This window comes from Podarcis filfolensis, assembly GCF_964270895.1.
Source record: "Podarcis filfolensis genome assembly, chromosome: 3".
Classification (NCBI taxonomy): Eukaryota; Metazoa; Chordata; class Lepidosauria; order Squamata; family Lacertidae; genus Podarcis; species Podarcis filfolensis.
In genome coordinates, this window is record NC_139606.1 from 14,211,653 (window position 1) to 14,219,377 (window position 7,725).

The 7,725-nt window shown below is 43.4% G+C and overlaps 1 long non-coding RNA gene across 2 annotated transcripts; it reads right to left on the reverse strand.

Annotated features, from left to right (window-relative positions):
• Positions 1 to 1,582: 1,582 nt before the first annotated feature.
• LOC310759605 lies at positions 1,583 to 7,461 on the reverse strand. Of its 2 annotated transcripts, none has more exons than XR_014546457.1 (3): positions 7,378 to 7,461; positions 6,435 to 6,567; positions 1,583 to 1,780 (listed from the first exon to the last, which is right to left on the reverse strand). It is a non-coding gene; the product is annotated as an uncharacterized lncRNA (long non-coding RNA). The 2 variants fall into 2 exon arrangements; XR_014546458.1 differs by having other exon boundaries at positions 1,583 to 1,783.
• Between the last annotated feature and the right edge of the window lie 264 nt (positions 7,462 to 7,725).

Below are 7,725 nucleotides of genomic sequence, written 5' to 3' on the forward strand. Positions count from 1 at the left end.
CAAAACATCCTGCTTCTCTGTATGCACCTGTAAACTTTCGGATCGGTGCCCAGTTGGAAGAGCCAAGTGTCATAAATGTTGGCTGCTCCTTTATTGCTGTTTTTAACTAAAATTCAAGTGGACAAGCAGGAAAGGAATTGGGAACAGCCTGACAGTAAACAGGGATTTGCTTTATGTTGACGCTTTAAATGAAAGATATCAATGACTTCCCTTCTTCTCTTTCCATGGTTCATTTTACATATCATAAATCCCTGCATATTTTACAAAAAAACTATACCATTCAGTATTCCATTATTGCATCCAACAAAACACTGTTGAATTTATCTTAATGCTGCCAGTGTTTTCAACTGTACACAATTATTTCCTATATATTCAATAAACGTTATCCAATCTTCTCTAAACATGTTCTTCTTGTTCTCTTATTCTATATGTTAACTCTGCAAGCTGCACATATTCTGTCAACTTAAGTTGCCACTCTTCTTTGGTTAGGACCTTGCTCGTTTTCCATTTCTGGGCTAACAAAACACAGGCCGCAGTAGTGGCATACGTAAATAACCTTTTTTGACAGCTGGGAATTTCAGTCTGAATTATCCCCAACAGAAAGGACTCTGGTTTGTTTTGGGAAAGTACTTTTAAACATTTTTTTCAATTCATTATGGATCATTTCCCAATACACTCTTTTACCCTTTTACAAGTCCACCCCATATGAAAGAACGTTCTGTCTACCTCTTTGCATCTCCAGCACTTTAAATTGTAAAACAGAAAATTTAATAAAAATTATATAGAGTGGTACCTCGGGTTAAGTACTTAATTCGTTCTGGAGGTCCATACTTAACCTGAAACTGTTCTTAACCTGAAGCACCACTTTAGCTAATGGGGCCTCCTGCTGCTGCCACACCGCCGGAGCACAATTTCTGTTCTCATCCTGAAGCAAAGTTCTTAACCTGAAGCACTATTTCTGTGGTAGCGGAGTCTGTAACCTGAAGCGTATGTAACCAGAAGTGTATGTAATCTGAGGTACCACTGTACAAAGAAAGAAAGAAAGAAAGAAAGAAAGAAAGAAAGAAAGAAAGAAAGAAGAGAAATCCCATTATCAACAATGCATTCGTGGAGCACTGTTTTAAGGTTTTTCATGAAGGCCCAGGCAAAAATCTGAAAGCATTAAAAATCCTGTCACTTTCTTCACTGAAAAAGTTCAGTAAACTTGCACTCAAACATGCAAAATAACAACCACTTGTTGGCAATGTCATATAATGTCCACATTAACAAATCAAGATGAATGTTCAATAAACAGCGGGAAGCAGGCACGGTGCAAATGCCCTTCAATTTGGCATTCCTGCTGGTGTGTTTGCAGCACACCAACTTGCCCAGCCCTCCTGGTAAGCAACAGCGACTCACCTGCTGGGAAACTAGAGTCCCACGTATTTAGCAAAGGAGCATTAATATGAAATATATTGTTATTTCTCTTTCTAAAATTGAATACAGGGACCTGCCCACATGCCCACGATCAGCATGTGTCACTGATATGCGCACCATGTTCAGTGCTGAAAGGGGGAGGGATGACTTGTGTGACAGCCAGGAACTGAAACCCCACCCCCCAGAAGGGGGGGTCATATGTGGGACAAATCTCACCCCTCCTCAGAAATTCACTTTGCATCCTTTCTGCCATCCTCAATAGTCTCCTGTTCCCGATGCTGCCAAATGGGCACATTCCTTGCTCTTCCGGGCTGGTCCATTTCATCTCCCCTCTAATCCATTGTCCGCAGCTCCAGTGTTAATGCTGCTAAATTAAGTTTTTTGCTTGTTAGTTTTGGGGGCTTTTTTAAAAAAAGGGGGGAATGCTGCCATAATCCCTTGGTTCAGTCCCATAAACTTTCAAAAATGCCCACCCCGCCCCCTGAAATCTATTTTGGGATCCCCCGCCACCTTAATTTCATCCCACCTTAATTTCAAGTTGAAAGTTCTCTATGGATAATTCTCAGTTCAACATTAGCAGTTTCTGACAAGAGAAGCTAAACCTTAAGTAAAGTCCATAGGTGCCTTGTGAACAAGGAACAAATATGCACTTATTGTGCACAGATACCCATGCCAAGACTTTGGGATAAACATATATAAGTTCTTTTGCTCTGTGCTTCTGATAATACTTAGCATTTATCTACAATGGTGAACAGTTCTTCCCCAACCGGCCTTTTCCTTTACTGTTTTTGTAGCTCTCAAGAGACTGGGAAAGGCTCGCTTCATACAATACACATCTGAGCTTGGGGGGGGGGTCACAGCTGCAATGAAAATTCCAGTCATGCGCTAGTGAGCCCATCATTTTGAATATTGATGGACAATTTATGCCAGCATTAATGCGATAAGATAAGAACTGTCAGCAGAACAGAAAAGATGTTGGCAGATATATTGTTTAAGCTGACCAGGAAAACAAAGGTTCAGGTTTGCTTTTCGCTTAACATGCATATCTTTTATAATAATGACTGTTAGCACAAGGAAAGCTTAAGCATCTTTCTTCTCGCCATGTAGGTGGTAAAGCCTTCAACTGGTGCAATTTGCTTTCATTTATTTTGCTTTGTTTACAAATACAAACCCCTCAACTGTCCTGGGAAAACTGGGACATCCCAATTTTTCACGTGAGAGCACGACGGCCATTTTGGACACTGCAATCACACGCTGGGGGGGGGAATGCTTTTCCTGTGGGCGTGAACTTTTGAAGGTCATGTGACTCGTACAGGAGCACGGCCCCAGAAGGCGGCATCCCAGTTTTTCTCCTTGACGTGTTAGAGGATATATGAATACCTTTCTGACAAAGTGAAAAAGAAGAGAAGTCTTACCCATGGGGCATGTTAGTTAGCACAGTGGTGGAACTGAAGCCCACGGTGCCGTACTAAGGTTGGCATGAATGTATTGTAGGATTTGGGCTGGATTCAGGGCTGGCTCCAGAGGGAAGCAAAGACTGGCGATTTGCCAGGGCTCCAAAGAAATGTCAACTTCCCTGCCACTGCTATCCTTTCCACTGTGCCCAGGAAATCTAAGACAATTAGATACTGCTTACAAGAATTCTTAGGTTGCATGGCATACCTCTTCTAGGCTAGGCCTCCCCACTGAAAGTGCTGTGCCTGAGGGGGACCCCAAATTCTTGAACCACTGGGATTTCTCAAACTGGTTCATAATGGTTGCCACAATTGCCATTGTTGCCAGTGTCTCCATTTGAGCCTTAAACTGCTCCCATGCTAGTAAAGCTGGTTGGAAGCAAATAAGGATGGAAATAACATATATTTTCCAGAAGCCACAAGAATGAGATCTGGAGTAGAGATTTTAGACTGAGTCCTCAATTCTTCCTCTTAGTGAAATACTGAACCCTTTCAGAAACACAGGCAGAATACTGTTGCAAATAATTCAGCCTTCTCCTTCTAATACAGGTTCGTGTTGTATATAGATCCAAAACTTTTGTGTTTTGTGGAATCATTTTCATTTTCTGGTCAGCTCAGCTCCTGCATTTCGAATAGCAATTCTTGAGAGCTTCATTTTCACTGAAGGGCAGAGTGAGATGTGCCAATGAATGATCAATGAGCAAGTGAAGGATATGCCACTTAGAAAAGGGGCTCCATTTAAAAATTTGCTAGCTTTTGTATTGTAAAAAGGGAGAGAGATGGAACCTTGGGAATTCCATGAAGACTGCTCTTATTCTGAGTCGCTCTGGGTGGCCAAATATAGAAGATGATGATGATGATGATGATGATGATGATGATGATGAAGAAGAAGAAGAAGAAGAAGAAGAAGAAGAAGAAGATGCCTGAGGAACTATCAGGATAAAGTTCAACAAGGTATCTCAGAACAAGGAGCTGAATGCAGACGGAAAGGCCTGCGTCAATGGCCCTGTGATGTTAAAAGCCTGAGAAACAGTGGTTGATGACTCAGACGACATGGTGCTAATCTCTCTTTATTGCTGGCAGCAAAGATGCTAACACAGAAAAGCTTTGAGACACAAAATGAATTTTACCCCTGAAACAGTCCAGCTCCATGACTGGAGGGCCAAATAATGACTCAGCAGCAAATGTATCTCCCACTAACAGAACTTCTCAGTAAGTGTCCTTGGCTGGATATGATTGCCCTCGTCTCTCTCTCTCTCTCTCTCTTTCTGTCTGTGAGACAAGATTGTTGTCTCAGGTACTTTCTCACAGTCAGAGTCCTAGGTCAACAAACTTTTTCATCAGGGGGGCGGTCCACAGTCCCTCAGACCTTGTGGGGGGCCGGACTATTTTTTTTGGCGGGGGGAATGAACGAATTTCTATGCCCCACAAATAACCCAGAGATGCATTTTAAATAAAAGGACACATTCTACTCATGTAAAAACACACTGATTCCTGGACCATCTGTGGGCCAGATTTAGAAGGCGATTGGGCCGGATCCAGCCCCCGGGCCTTAGGTTGCCTACCCATGCAGCTAATTCCATCCCTAGGGCCTTTCCAGGGCCAAATTTGCACAGTGGGTTTCTATGATGCACATGACACAGCAGCAAAGAAACATAGGTAGGCAATCAGTTTGCAAAATCCTTAGACAAAGAGGTAGAAGGAACATCCAAGGCATGTTGCTCCCAGACTAGGCCAATATTTGGGGGTCACGGAAAATGTTTCAAGTAAATGGCCTTTGGGAACATACTTTGCCAGCTGTTTCAGCTTCACTCCTTCCATCCTCTCATTAGAGAATGCTAAAGGAACACACAGAAGTTCTCCTTTCTTGCCATTATTCTACCAGGCCATTGACCCTTCCCCCTCTCTCTGTTCCAAGGGACTTGCTGAAAGTCCACTTCACATCAAACAGAAAGACTGAAACAAGGGCAAATAAACATGGTTGACAGAGGATACTTGAGCCTTCCTTCTCAATCATTGGCGCTTGACTCCTGCTAATCAAGAATGAAATTAGTTCCAAAGAGAGGGTGAATGGTAAGCCAGAAAACGGCAGCTACGAAAGTGAAGGCAAGTGCTTGGAGATGACAACAAGCCAGAGGACGCTGAAATGGGAGCCCTCTCTTTTTTTTAGTCTCTGAGGATGGAGAAAATATAAATAGAACTAAGTACAGTTGAGAGAGCTGGCACAGAAAGCAGTTAATGGTGGGAGCTGTGAGCCAGGAGGTCCTGGTTCAAATCAAGTCACAAGTCGAAACAAAAGTTGGTAGTGTTAGCAAAATCTGGTATTCAAATTCAGGTTTTCTCCCATCATGTTTAAATTCAGAGTGTGTGGTTGGTTGGTGGAGTACAGACGTATGGATGGTTATTGCTTAAAATGTGGAATTTTAGTAGTAATAGCCGCCATATTGAATGCAGAATTTATATTTAATAATATATATTGTATTTGGAGTTTTTATTGAGATGTAGACTGCTTTTAGATCTTTGAATATAAAGCTAAGTTTATAGGCTTGCACTAAGGTAAATAGGCTTACACTAAGGTAAGCTAGGTTAGGGATGCAGCCTTGATATCTTGATTTTACAGTTCCTTATAAAAGTAACATTCTCATTTCCATTCAAACAGGGAGAGACAGTTCAGGCCCTTTTTTTACATTTTGCTTTTCATTTCCTGAATTGTAAGAATTCCCGTATGCATCTTAAACAATTTACAGGTACTCTGATGCCAGCATAATGCCCCTTATATGACTCCCCCCCCTTTTTTTGATAATACATTTTATTTCCTAAATGTGTACTTTATATAGAGAATGGTCACATGTGTGCTTCAGTGTGGATGTGACCCTGCACTCTCCTCTAATCATTGCTTTTCAAGCCTTTCTTCAGGGAAATTCATTGAACAGCAATTCAAATTTCAGAAGGTCCTACCTCTTCTGTTTCTGGTTAATTGGCTGTGTATAGTATCGGAAATAAAAGAGGTTGCACACCTGAATTTTGAATTACTGGCCTCTGAATCTCCTTGAAGGAGGACCATTGGGGTCCAAGACACATAAGATCAATAAACTTTTTTTTCCTTCTGTATGCCATTTTTCTTTCTTGGCTTTTGTTTCAGGTAAGTAACAAACTAAGGGACAGGGGTGGCACTGTGGGTTAAACCACAGAGCCTAGGACTTGCCGATCAGAAGGTCGGCGGTTCGAATCCCCGCGACAGGGTGAGCTCCCATTGCTCAGTCCCTGCTCCTGCCAACCTAGCAGTTTGAAAGCACATCAAAGTGCAAGTAAATAAATAGGTACTGCTCTGGCGGGAAGGTAAACAGCGTTTCCGTGTGCTGCTTTGGTTCGCCAGAAGCGGCTTAGTCATGATGGCCACATGACCCGGAAGCTGTACGCCGGCTCCCTTGGCCAATAAAGCGATATGAGCACCGCAACCCCAGAGTCAGCCATGACTGGACCTAATGGTCAGGGGTCCCTTTTCCTTTCCCTTTTAAGTGACAAACTGCCTACTCAAGAGTGAGCATTTCTGTGCCTGCTTACATGCCCGTACCTTTCTGTTCTCATCTCCTCCTATCCTGTCAGTCTCCATCACTTCTCCCTTCATTTTCCTGCCTCAATAGTCTACCGTTTCTGTCCCCATCCGTCCCCATCTCCTACCTCTCTCCTAAGCCGCCTGTTAGGAAGACACGGAAAGTTGAAGCCCTGCTGCATCTGACAGTGTATGCTTTCTTTCTGCCACGTTGAAACCAACAGGTTTGCCTTCATCACAATGCCCAATCCTGATAGTCTCTGCAAACTGGTGCTAGCTTTCTAGAAAAAGAGGTGCCAGAACTCACCATGAATGTTTCCCTTGTTCTCTTATAATGGCAATTTCCAGTTGAAACAAAAAAAGCCCCGGTTATAACACCGGTCCTGAAAGACCTACATTGCCTCCCAGTACGTTTCAGAGCACAATTCAAAGTGTTGGTGCTGACCTTGAAAGCCTCAGCCCAGTATACCTGCAGGAGCATCTCCACCCCCATCGTTCAGCCCAGACACTGAGGTCCAGCTCCAAGGGCCTTCTGGCAGTTCCCTCACTACAAGAAGTGAGGTTACAGGGAATCAGGCAGAGGGCCTTCTCGGTAGTGGCGCCCGCCCTATGGAACATCCTCCCATCAGATGTCAAGGAAATAAACTATCTGAATTTTAGAAGACATCTGAAGGCAACCCTGTTTAGGGAAGTTCTTAATGTTTGATGTTTTGCTGTGCTTTTAATATTCTGTTGGGAGCTGCCCAGAGTGGCTGGGGAAACCTAGCCAGATGGGTGCGGCATAAATTATTATTATTATTATTATTATTATTATTATTATTATTAAGCTTTGGCTCATGTGTCTTTGGCTGCCTCTACCCACTTCTGGTGCCTAGACACTTTAGGGAATCCATTGAAAATAGAAACCCTTCAACAGACGGGGGGTTTGTCTGCCAGCTCTCCTCTTCTCTTCACCTGCTGCTTCTCTGCCTACACAACCTTGCACATTTGAGGCAGAGAGAGACTGGTTGCTGTCCACTGCTGGTGCCCACCTCAATAAGAAAGTTCCTGGTTCCTGGTTCACAAGTTCTGAACCAGCTCCTCATGCAAGCTCACAAGTTCCTGGTTTGGGCTACTTGGAGGGAGGGAGGGAGGGAGGGACAGAGACAGAGAGATGGGGGAGACAGATTTGGTCCACGTGTGATGTTGCTCTGTGTCACTGAGATAGAGACTGGCATTGTGAGCTCAGGCTGGTTGTCTCAAGCAAAGAGAAAGTAGCCATTGTGACCTCATGGTGACAGTGCCTGTCTGAAGAGATTGGCT